This window comes from Thalassophryne amazonica, chromosome 10, assembly GCF_902500255.1.
Source record: "Thalassophryne amazonica chromosome 10, fThaAma1.1, whole genome shotgun sequence".
Classification (NCBI taxonomy): Eukaryota; Metazoa; Chordata; class Actinopteri; order Batrachoidiformes; family Batrachoididae; genus Thalassophryne; species Thalassophryne amazonica.
In genome coordinates, this window is record NC_047112.1 from 38,433,559 (window position 1) to 38,445,981 (window position 12,423).

Below are 12,423 nucleotides of genomic sequence, written 5' to 3' on the forward strand. Positions count from 1 at the left end.
CACACACTGCAGCAGGGATTTTGGTCCACTCCTTCATACAGATCTTCTCTAGATCTTTCAGGTTTGGAGTTTCAGCTCCGTCCAAAGATTTTCTGTTGAGTTCAGGTCTGAAGACTGGCCAGGCCACTCCAGGACCTTGAACTGCTTCTCATGGAGCCCCTTCTTAGTTGCCCTGGCTGTGTGTTTGGGATCATTGTCATGCTTGAAGACCCAGCCACGACCCATCTTCAATGCTCTTACTGAGTGAAGGAGGTTGTTTGGCAAAATTTCGCAATCCCTTCAATACGGTGCAGTCGTCCTGTCCCCTTTGCAGAAGAGCACCCCAGAGTATGATGTTTCCACCCCATGCTTCACGGTTGGGATGGTTTTCTTGGGGTTGTTCTCATTGTCTAAACATGGTAAGTGGAGTTGATTCCAAAAAGCTCTGTTCTGGTCTCATCTGACCACATGACCTTCTCCCATGGCTTGAGCAGGGGGACCTTGCTGCCCTGCAGGATTTTAAACCATGACAGCATCATGTGTTACTAATGTAATCTTTGTGACTGTGGTCCCAGCTCTCTTCAGGTCATTGACCAGGTCCTCCTGTGTAGTTCTTAGCTTTCTCAGAATCATCCTTACCACACAAAGTGAGATCTTGCATGGAATCCCAGACCGAGGGAGATTGACAGTCAATTTGTGTTTCTTCCACTTTCTAATAAATAATCATAACAGTTGTTGTCTTCTGCCAAGCTGCTTGCCTGTTGTCCTGTAGTCCATCCCAGCCTTGTGCAGGTCTACAGTTTTGTCCCTGGTGTCCTTAGACTGCTCTTTGGTCTTGGCTATGGTGGACAGGTTGGAGTGTGATTGATTGAGTGTGTGAACAGGTGTTTTTTATACAGGTAACAAGTTTAAACAGGTGCAATTAATACAGGTAAAGAGTGCAGAATAAGAGGGCTTCTTAAAGAAAAATTAACAGGTCTGTGTGAGCCAGAATTCTTGCTGGTTGGTAGGTGTTGAAATACTTATTTGCAGCAGTAACATACAAATAAATTATTAAAAAAATCATACATTGTGATTTCTGGATTTTTTATTATTTTTTTTTTAGGTTATGTCTCTCACAGTGGACATGCACCTAAGAAGAAAATTTCAGACCCCTCCATGAAGTGGGAGAACTTGCAAAATCACAGGGTGTACTTATTTTCCTCACTCTGTGTGTGTGTGTGTGTGTGTGTGTGTGTGTGTGTGTGTTGTGTGTGTGTGTGTGTGTGTGTGTGTGTGTGTGTGTGTGTATGTATGTATATATATATATATATATATATATATATATATATATATATATATATATATATATATAAAATAATATTTGCAAGAATCTCTAAACTTTTTCACGTCATTATGTGGTGTGTAGATTTTTGAGGAAAAAAAATTATTGAATCCATTTTGGAATAAAGCTGTAACATTAGAATAAATGCAAAGCAAGGCACTTTTTGTTGTTTGTTTTTAACTTGCTGCTGGTCTTGTCCTGTTTTAGCCACTGCGGCTTTAGTTGCGCTAACAACCAGAGGACATGCACAGACTTTAAAAGCAAAACGGAGCCTAAATATGTTTATAAATTCACATCACCACCGCGGTGTGAGACACAAACAAACAAACAACACAGACTGTTTTTCTCAGATCTGTGCTACAGGTCCTGGGGGGACATGGTAATAATGTATGCTATTGCTTCCCGCCATGTTGATTTCACGTCAGAGTGACAATGCAAACCCTGTGTTGAGCAGAAAAAATGCCTCTGCCTTCCAAGGAATGTCACTGAAATATGTTGATTTTTGGCCACTTTTCCTTTGAAATGTAGCTGAAAATTAACTTGACATGCTGGGCAAGAGAGGAGCATGAAGGACTAGTTCGATAGAGGCTTTGCACGTGACGTCACAGGTCAAGCTGGCTGTCGAGTCTAGCTGGTCACAGTGCACTTAGCTATGTTTACAAGCCATATCAACGCTTCTTTCCTTTGTTTTTCGCTGTTTTTTTTTTTGCTAATACATCATGCCAGAGACTTGTGCAGTTCACTGTTACAGCAGACGTAGACACAAGGAGAATGTGATGTTCTACACTGTTCCAGTGGACACAGAGTGCTGGGTTTTGTCCAACAATCTCACAGCACCGTACACAAAATTCAGTAAAGTGTTCATGACGAACATTATCAGTAAGGGTAGGGTTAGAAATCGTAAAATAATAATAATAAAAAAATTGTCATGAAAATGTTACTCATTTCATTGCGGCCATAATGGGATCACGCAAAAAAGTGAGACTTGTCTGACTTTCCCTCCACAATGTCACAGCAGTGTGCACAAAATTCAGTAAAGTTAATGACGAACATTATCACTAAATACTGTTATACATATGCACGTAAGTCTGCAATCCTCAATTAACCTATTAAGTCTGGAGTGTACTTGCACGTCCAGGTGCAGTCACCAAAGAAAACAACATGCCTGGTGTTGTGTACAAGCGCCCAAAATGGCAATTTTATCCTTGTACTACTGTAATTCATCTCCAGAAAGATGCCTGGTATGTTCGCTTACTCCACTATCAGGTTCAGACATGATGAGTTTACCTCTAAGCTTGTTTCTCGTTGAGCACTGCATCGCGAGAGGACATGACTTCACGAGATTTCACAAGAAAACAATGGTGCTGACAAAAATGACTCCATGCTACTACAAACTGACAAATGGCCATTAAATTTAAGCAAAATCTCCTGGGAAAACAGAGAGTGAACATCCTAAATTTGAAAGTTGGCATGATGGCGCTGAGACTGTTGCATGATAGCGCAGCGCTAATATTTCATTGCTGAAGGAGAGCTCTGAATACATTCATCCATCCATTTTCTTCCACTTTATCCCGAGTCGGGTCGCGGGGGCAGCAGCTCAAGCAAAACAGTTGCTCTGAATACAGTCATATTTAAAGCCCCGGTCACAACCCACCGTGCGTTTTTTTTCGGCGTACGTTTTCTGCGGATGCCACGGCCACTACGTTTTTGTGAAAACGTACGGAGGCAGTAGCAAGAGGAGGAAGGGAGTATGTTCAACACACGTCTCTAGGAGTGTAACGATAAAGAGAGTTGACAATAAAGCAGTGTGTGTGTGTGTATGTGTGGGGTCACTTTTCTTTTTTATGAGCGGGGCCGGAGCGGCAGGTGTTTTTCGGTGTCAACGATGCATGAGCATGTCCAGTCTGCAGCGGTCAGTTGTACGAGTGTTTACTTGCCTCGAAAAGTTACAGCTAGTTAACAGTCTGAAGCTGTGGAGTGTCTGTGTTGCTGACGTTTGGAAATAAAGTCCAAGTTCAAGTGAGAAGCTGCATTGTGCATGCAACTCTGTCGGCCTCCATAGTATGTGGTGAGTGCCATAATCCGTACTGCCTACGTATGGATTTGGTTAATTCAATAGTAATTGAATGAAAATGTGCTGCTTTGAATCCGTACTGAGGCAGTACTCACAACGTGCGTCATCTGTACTGCTGGTGAATCCGCAGCCTGACCGCAGCGAAGGTTCTGCATGCACTAAAACCTCTACGGCGTGTCTGCGTGCTCCTAATTCGTACTGAGGCAGTACTTACGAAGTATGGATCTCCAAATTTAGCCCACGTTTTTGCAAGTAGACTGCACGCATGTGCAAGTACAGAGGGTTGTGACCACGGCTTAACTGATGTTTCCCGTTACAGAAGAAAAGTAGTGTGGGCTTTATTGACAGAAGGGAAGCCCCTTAAACATGAGTTTTGAGCTTTAGGAACAGACTCTGTGCATGTGTTTGGGAGTACACAGATTGACTAATTGATGGCTGTGGTAAGTGCTGTAACTTCCCCCTCCATTCCCTCTGTGGTCACCAATTCTGTTCCTAGGCTTTCGATGATGAGAATAGAGAAGCACAGCCTGAAGCTATTGGCCCCTCTTTGCTGCAGTTTTGCACCACAGACCATCTCTGATGATGAGATCTGTCAAAATCATTTTAGTTTAGCTAAGGAAAGATACATGGATATATTATGGTTACTTTAAGGTAGCTTTTTAAATTTTTTTGTTTGTTTGTATTTGAAACCTCTGAACTGTTTTACTTCTCCTGCTTTGTCACAATTGTAAATATACAATGTTAACTTGGAACTTTATTTCCAAAAGTCTTTTTGTATGGTGATTGTCTTGACGTCAAGTTGTACATTACAGTGCATTATTTGTACTTTGTAGAAAATGTGAACCCTACCTGTATGATGGTGAGAAATGATAGATCAGCCTGAATACCAGTGTGCAGTTTCTAACTGGACTGTGTATAGAATGTCTACTTTCCATAAAGGCCCCGTTGAATTTATGTTTAACTAATGGACAAGTTAAAGGAAATAATTCTTAACATCATTGCTCACTCTCTCCTTGACCTATGCCATGTTAACAGGGAGGGTTTTAATGTTAGAAAAAGTGGAACAATCTCAGTCAGGCAAAGCAAGTGAGCTGACAAAATATTCCAAATTCATGTGCCAGGACAAACTCAAACCAATGTTACAGCAGAAACTGGCCATCGTAGCACAGTATTGGAGCAGTGCATATGGGATTCAGGTTATCTATTTTTAAACTGCAGTGCCTAGGGGTGGTCGTAATGAAATTAGGGTTAGGAGAACCTAAATATTGATAATGCCAGAAAGGGGGATAAGTAGTTTATTTTCTATTGGCTTCTGCCCGTTTTGCTTGGTGTTGCTACAGTGGATCTGATGTGTATTCACATGTTGATTTGGCACAGGTTTTATGGCAGATGCCGTTCCTTTCACAACTTCATATTACATGGTGAATTCAGCACGGGTGGTCTTGAACTGGGAACTTTGTTTTGGAAGTAAGCGCACTAGCCATGCATTGCTAGCCATTGTCAAAAACATTGATACTCCGGTACTAATCAGTAATTAGGGAATAACCCTGTTGTGTCTGGTGATTTGTGGAAGTTCATGCTGGTTATACGGTCGCAAATAGAGCTTTACTGGCAACGCGCTATTGGAGCTGGTAAAAAGGAGTTTTACGGCTATTTGCGACCGTATATCAGCATGAATGTCCACAAATCATCAGACACAAGGGGGTTATTCCTATTCTAATTCAATTCCATCATTTGCACAGTTTATTTTTCTGTAGGTAATTTGGTCGGCAAGGCTTACCATTGAGATGAGGGCATGGAATAATCTATCAAACGTGAAAATCCATCAGATGTGAAATGGAAATTCTGTGTCAGAATCCACATCAACACTTTTGTATGGTAGCTTAAATTCATCCATTTAGGTGGTGGCGTTGGTACGTGACTTTTTCTCGCTCTCAGTTAACAGTGCTAACAGCTAGCAAAGCGCGCAGCCAGTGTTCTGTTGAATTGTGCATCTCGTCGCATAAATCGACAGTTCCGCGTCCTGACAATCAGAATCCACATCAATACTTTCTTATGCAGGCAGCCTGTCTAAGTGCTATATATGCACACGCACACAGTCAGATGTTTTCTGGGAATTCCTGGAAATATGGGTTTTTACTTCTGTGGTGAACGTTTCTGGGTCATTTTTGTTTTTTTGAGCCTCGTCAGATTTAGTCTGTGGTCTGTTTTCATCACTGTTTGTATTTGTAAAATTGTTTTTGGAAACATCTCTAATGAGATGCCATAGTGGTTATTAAGTCTCACATTTTCACGTCTTGATCCGAGAATGAAGGCTAAATGTAACGTGTCACTGCTCAGTCACACAGCAGTGAATGAGAGGCACCATTACAGATTTTAAAACGCGCTTCGCATCATGTTGAATCTATAAAGAAATGATTGGAAACTTTCTTCTGCTGCAGGAAGACTAGGCTATTTAAAGTTCATCATGAATTAATTCAAATGGGGCTGGTTCAAGCAAAAAAAAGACCAAAATGCAGACTTAAAAAAATCATTTATACGGAAAAGCTAACACTCCTGGTAAGTCTTCGATCTTATTATATCATGTTTTTGATGGAATTCATTGTCAGTTGACGTTATCTATAGCCAAGTGGCCACTGTGTGCCTGCATGTGTATGTATGGCTTTGATCACACAGAAACCGGGGAGACCTGACATTTGCCATTTGGTATGTTTACATATTTTGAGTCAGCGATGAACACTGTGAAAACAGAAAGTTGATAGGACTAATCTTTTTGGAGAAATTAGCAATTTTAGCTAACCAGTAAACAGTTGGCATTGTGCTGCAATGCCCCAATGCAAGTATGGTGTTTTGGGGTTTAAAAAGTTATTGTGGTTGATGTTAGTTTTACAGTGTTGTTAGCATTGATTTATTGTGTTTTTGTAGTTCAGTTGGTTTAGTCAGTTTAGTTAAGTGTCATGTTGTCATTACCATAAGAGAAAAGAGTATTTCTTTTACCTTCCGCCACAGTCTGTTTGTGTGCGTGTAAAATTAAAAGTACCTACTTGCAGCACAATACCAAAAAAAAAAAAAAAAAAAGCTCTGTGTGCATGTGACTGGGGAAAGCTTACATTTGCCATTTGGTATGCGTATGTATTTTGGGTCGAGCAAGAAAATGGGACTGAGAGATAGTTCACATTTAGCCTATTATTTGCGCCAAATTGCATGTAATATTTCAGAATTTTCCGGAGGAGACCCCCGGAACCCCCACTGGGACCTGCAGCCCCAACGTCATGAAAAACATTTCCAGGCTTCCTTTTTTCGTTTCTTTTTTTTTTTTTTAAGGGTTGCTCACATCATTGCACGATACAAGTTGTGTGAAAAGACTCTTCTCTGGGGTGGAAAAATTGAACTGACCCAACAAAAAAAATTGAATTTGTTGGAGATTATTTTGGGTAGGTAAATAGAACTGAAAATGCAGCGGATGTTTCAAATTTTTCTGGGGAAGAATCCCCAGACCCCACCCCCCTCCAGGGTCTTTGGTCCTTTGGCCTTTGCCAAAAACTTTCAGGTTTTTTTTCCCCTGGCTCACTCACTCATCACTGCTCACTCCGACTGACGGCTTGTAGCACCTCACTAGTAGTACAATCACCGAGCCGTGACAAAGTATTACCGTGGCCAAAAGGAAAATAAAAGTCACAGAGCATTGTTAGATAAGATGAGATTGCACTGTGTGTCATTTTAGTGAGCTGTGACTTTCCGGGCTGCTTGGCACAGGAGACACAGCTTCACACAGTGTCATGTTTATGTAGCCTTCAAAACGGGTTATAAAACCAGTGTTGCCAGGTTTGTGGCAAACCAGCTAAATAACCAATCAAAACCAGCCTAATATCACAATTCGCAAAACCATTATCATATACTTTTAATAAATCAGTTCAAACTGGAATTGTTCCTAACAGTATGAAACTGGCAGAAGTGATGCCTTTATTCAAATCTGGTAGCAAGCATCTTTTTACTAACTACAGGCCTGTGTCTCTATTGTTACAATTTTCAAACATACTGGAAAAACTTTACAACAGTAGACTGGATAAATTTATAGAACGACGCAACTTGCTTGATGAAAGTCAATATGGTTTTAGAGCGAAAAGGTCCACTACACTGGCATTGCTCGATTCCATAGAAGAGATCAATAAACATGTGGACCAAAGGGTAATTGCAGCAGGTTTATTTATTGACCTAAGAAAGGCTTTTGACACAATTGATCACAATATATTATTTCAAAAGTTGGAACAGTATGGGATCAGAGGGGTTGCTCTGAGTTGGATTAAAAGCTACTTACAAAAACCAGATGCAGTTTTTAAAGTGGGGAATACTGTTCTTCGTGTCTGGACATCATTTGTGGGCTTCCACAGGGTTCTGTGTTGGGCCCAAAATTATTTATTTTATACATTTATTTATGTAAAGTTTCAGATCTGGTTAAAACTGTTCTCTATGCAGATGACACAAACCTGTTTTGCACAGGGGAAAATCTGCAACAATTATCTGATTTATGAACTGAAATGATAAAGTTAAAGAGATGGTTTGATATTAATAAATTATCATTAAATTTGTCTAAAACGAAATGTTATTTGGAAATTATAAAAAAGACATACAAATTCAGTTAAATATACATGGGGTAAACATAGAACGTGTCAAAGAGAATAAGTTTTTAGGTGTCATTATTGATGAAAAAATTAATTGTAAAGCTCATATTCAATTGAAGGTATCAGAGTATTGCAGTATTAAATAAAGCAAAGCATGTTCTTGATGGCAGAGCGCTACATGCTTTGTATTGTTCATTGGTTGCACCCTACCTGACTTACTGTGCTGAAGTTTGGGGCAACAATTATAAAACTACATTGCAACCATTATTCATTCTTCAAAAAAGAGCATTAAGAACAATTCATAATGCAGGTTATCGAGACCACAGTAACCCATTGTTCATTAAATCTCAAATATTAAAACTTCACGATATGATTTTGTTCAAGACTGTTCAGTTAATGTACAAAGTGAAAAATAAACAAGTGCCATTTAGAATTCAAGAAATTTTACTGAGAGGGGGAAAATATAATTTACGGGGCTTGTATCATTTTACAATTGCTGGTGCTCGGACAACCAGGAAAGGTTTCTGTGTCTCCATGTGTGGCCCTACACTATGGAATAACCTGATAGATGAACTCAAATGATGTCCAAATATCAATCAGTTTATAAATCAATATAAAGAAATGATGTTTTCAAGATATGTATCTGCTGAAGAAGGATGAGTTTTGTGTGTAGCCAATTGTAATTGTAAATTTGTTCGTTATCACTCGGATTATGTCCTTTAAGTTGAAGAGATTGAAGTGGTTGAAAATGGGAGTGGTTAGTTAGTTGTTTTTTTTCCCTTTTTTCTTTCTTTCTTTGCACTCCTTTCTGAAGACTAGATGATGTTACTTTTGGTTAAAGGGGTAGGCGTTAAAAAGCTCTGCTTCTGCCTATACCCTTTTAGGCACACAGATGCATTGTCAATCCATTTTCTTTTTCCAGTGTCAACCCATTTTCTTTTTCAGTGTCAATCCATCTTCTTTTCGTTGTACGTTTTTTGTTTTGTGTGTGTGCTGAATAAATTCATTCATTCATTCATTTATTCATTCAAAATATATCCATGCAAAACCATATATACTGCTTAGAATGTCCAACAGCACTGCTATAGCAAAATGTATTATAATAGCTACAGAATAACAATAAGGGTTCAGTATGTCAGCATTTAAGATCTGCGGGCCTTGGATCACTGTGAAAAACCCAAGTTGGAAACTTCCGAAAATTGCATTCACTTGACGAACTCTGAAAACTATATGGATGCATGCAGCAACCTATTTGAGCTTTGATGTCTTTACAAGGAAGACATAAATAAGTTCACTTGTTTGGGATTTTTTTTTTGTTTTTTTTTTTTGCTCTACCTACATAAAAACACATGGGCATCTTGATTATATTATTGCATGACACCCTAAAAACTGTTTTGTTTTTGATGTTATTATTTGTATTGTTCTAACTGTAATTGAAGGGGGCGAAAAGCCTCTTAATTTTTTTGTAACCCCCCATGGTATTGAAAACAGTATTGAGTGTATTCCTGGGTATCTGTATTGAGTTTGAAATTCAAGTATCACAAGAACTCTAGTTGCTGGACCTGGTAGTATGTCTCCTAAAAAATTTTCTTGTCTTACTTATTTTGCATTTTACGTATCTGATACACATATGACAAGCTTCACATTTTATTGTTAAAGCAGTGGAAGCTCTGCACGACAAAAGTTTTATTTTGAATCACCGGCCTGCTGCCTAAAGTTAAAGTCTAAGCAGGGCTATCCTAACATTTTTAAAGTTTTCTGAAAACGAGTCTTAATGTTTGAAACACACGTAATTAAGAAAAGTTTGTCTCGTACCATCAGCTCATTGGAGGAGTGTTACGTCATCCTTTGTTGGTTATGGTTAGTGTAATAACAGACACACATTTGTTTGTTTTTATACTGTCATCAGTCCAGAGCATGTGACTGTGGCAGAGAAAAGAAGCATTCAATCAACATTATTACAGGAAAAGAGAGCAGATGAAAGATAACATGAACATAGGCAGCTGTGACTTCTTGGTGCTGTCGCTTCTCCAAAAATAGAAATGACACAGATGTATGCCAGTAAAAGTGCCCAATGATAGTAGTGTCATTCTCCTCCCGAGATGCATCAGATTGTGTCATATTGAGTAAAAAAAATTGAAATTGTTGCTAATTTTTCCTAATTTTGTCATAACATGATGCCTACTGTAATAGCAAATACATTGCAAAGTACACAGCAGACTGGAAACTAAAAGCAGAATTAAAGATTAGATAAAACGTCTGCCTGGGGATGGTTGCTGTAAATTAGTGATTGCAAACTCGAAACACTACTTTGAAATGTGTTGAAACCTTTGAAACACTTGTTTCAAAATATTTTACTTTGTACGAAAAAGGATGACGTTACTAGCTGTGCTAAATGGGGCCTCAATACTTCAACTGTTTAAAAAAAAAAATGTTTCCAAACCCTCCATTTGATTTGCCCCCTCTGTTGTTGAAAGATGTTAAAACTGGGACCGATCCAATATCTGGTTCCGATACGACGTAATTCATGTATCGGAAAATACAGATCCAACCCGCTACTGATACCGTAGAAGAGCCACTGTGAATCCTCTCAACTGCTGTTGTTTGCTCTCTGCTTGTTTACTGCCAAGCGGGATGAGGAGGGATTTTTCTGAAGCTGACCTGTTCGAGAGAGCTCTCTTCCGCAGTGTTCGCGCATTTCTGCCCGGCTCTCATCTTCAAATTGTCTGTTCATTGAGCATGGATTTTCCGAAAAATTAACTGAATTGTTGCTGAAAATGTGTGATAAAAAGTTAGCCGCTTCACTGTCCCGAGGCTGTAAAACACCAGCTCAGCATGCAGCCAAGGAGGAGAAGCCAAACAGAGATTCTGTCTGCTGAAAGGGAAAAAGTCTCCATTAAAATTCTTTAATCCATTAAAATCGTGAACGTCGATGATATTTATTTTGCAGTTGAAAGGCTTCGTGTTTACCAAAAGTTCGAAGTTTGCGCAGCGAGAGAGGAAGAAAAAGCGAGAGAGACGGAGGGAGAGAGAAAGCGAGCGAGCAACAGACAGAGAGAACGGGAGACAGGCAGAGAGAAGGAAAGGGAGGGAGAGAGACAGGGAGAGAGAGTGCTGTCTTTTCTCTTTAAAGTAGACCTGCATTGAAATAAATGCAGTCAGATCTTTGGACCAAAAAATGACTTATATTTACACATAAGATCCTTCTGAATGTAGTAAAGTAAATCTGCAAGCCTAGATCTGTCATTCTACTGTCTTTCGCCTCCGGTGTTACCGTTGCGGGGTACGGAGGCAGGACCCGCAAAGAATCCAAGTCATTAAAAAGATATAAACCTCTCTCAGCGGCCACGGAGCTCTGCGGCTCCAATTACCGAGACGTGCGGCGCTGCGGATTTTGCCGCAAGAAGTCTGTCCTTGCGAGCAACAGGTGTCACCGGGCGCCCCGCATCAAAACGGCAAGCGTAATCTCTGGACTTGTGCCAAGTTGGCTGCACCTCCATTCAGTAGACAAAGCCATGTCTGCGGCTGCACAGCAGACATGGGGATGTGAGTGGCCCGCGGCGGAATTTAACGAGCGCATGCACTCAGTAAGCGCATCGGAGGCAGTGAGAGCAAGGCGTCGGGGAAGAACGGCGTCCGCTGTCGGTGCCGCCACTGATCTGAGCATGCAGAGCTGTATCTCGCACTCATTGCAGCTTACTTTTGGATGTTGAAACCAGGATGTGTATAACAGTAACATTACTAACAGATAAAATCAATTTCAATGCGGGATCAGACTGAAGGCGCAAGCGCGTCGTCTTGTCCCTGACGTCATGGAAATGATCCAGATGTACAAACTGTTTTCGCGGAGGGCTAAATTTTAGCTGCAAATTTGTCATTTTTAAATGAAGATTTCTCCGCTGAATTACAAATTTGGGCTTACAGATTTACTTGACTGCATTCACAAGGGTCTTATAAATACATATCAGCTATTTCTTTCTGAAATCTGACCACATTTATTTCAATGCAGGTCTACTTTAAGTCTATACAAATAAGGCTATAAAAGTACTTAATTCTTTCACCAAAACATCAAATCTCAGCTTTCATCTTAGATGCACCTTCTGGCAAATTGTAGTTCAACTTTCATGTCTCCTTTTTAAGAAAATCCTCATAAAATCAACAATAATAATAATATTAAAGCAAACAGAGCTCTGGTATCGGATCAGAAAAGTATCAGTTTCGGCAAATATCCAAATTCAGGGATCGGATCGGAAGTGAAAAATTGTGGATCGGTGCATCCCTAGTTAAAACAAGAGAATGAAAAAGTAAGATCACAAGTTTTCACATTTAAAGGCTGCAGACAGTTCGGGGTCTGTATATACACTGGCATGTACATTGCTTGTAGATAAGTTTCCAGCACAAATATAACAATATGAGGCAGTGGG

At 39.9% G+C, this 12,423-nt stretch overlaps 1 protein-coding gene and 1 long non-coding RNA gene across 2 annotated transcripts in view; one reads left to right on the forward strand and one right to left on the reverse strand.

Moving 5' to 3' along the window:
* The window catches only part of LOC117518638 (unconventional myosin-IXb), a 195,017-nt gene that overhangs the window by 41,479 nt on the left and 141,115 nt on the right, over positions 1-12,423 (forward strand).
* Positions 5,902-12,002, reverse strand: LOC117518640. Its single transcript, XR_004563033.1, has 3 exons — positions 11,993-12,002; positions 6,949-6,951; positions 5,902-5,996 (listed from the first exon to the last, which is right to left on the reverse strand). It is a non-coding gene; the product is annotated as an uncharacterized LOC117518640 (long non-coding RNA).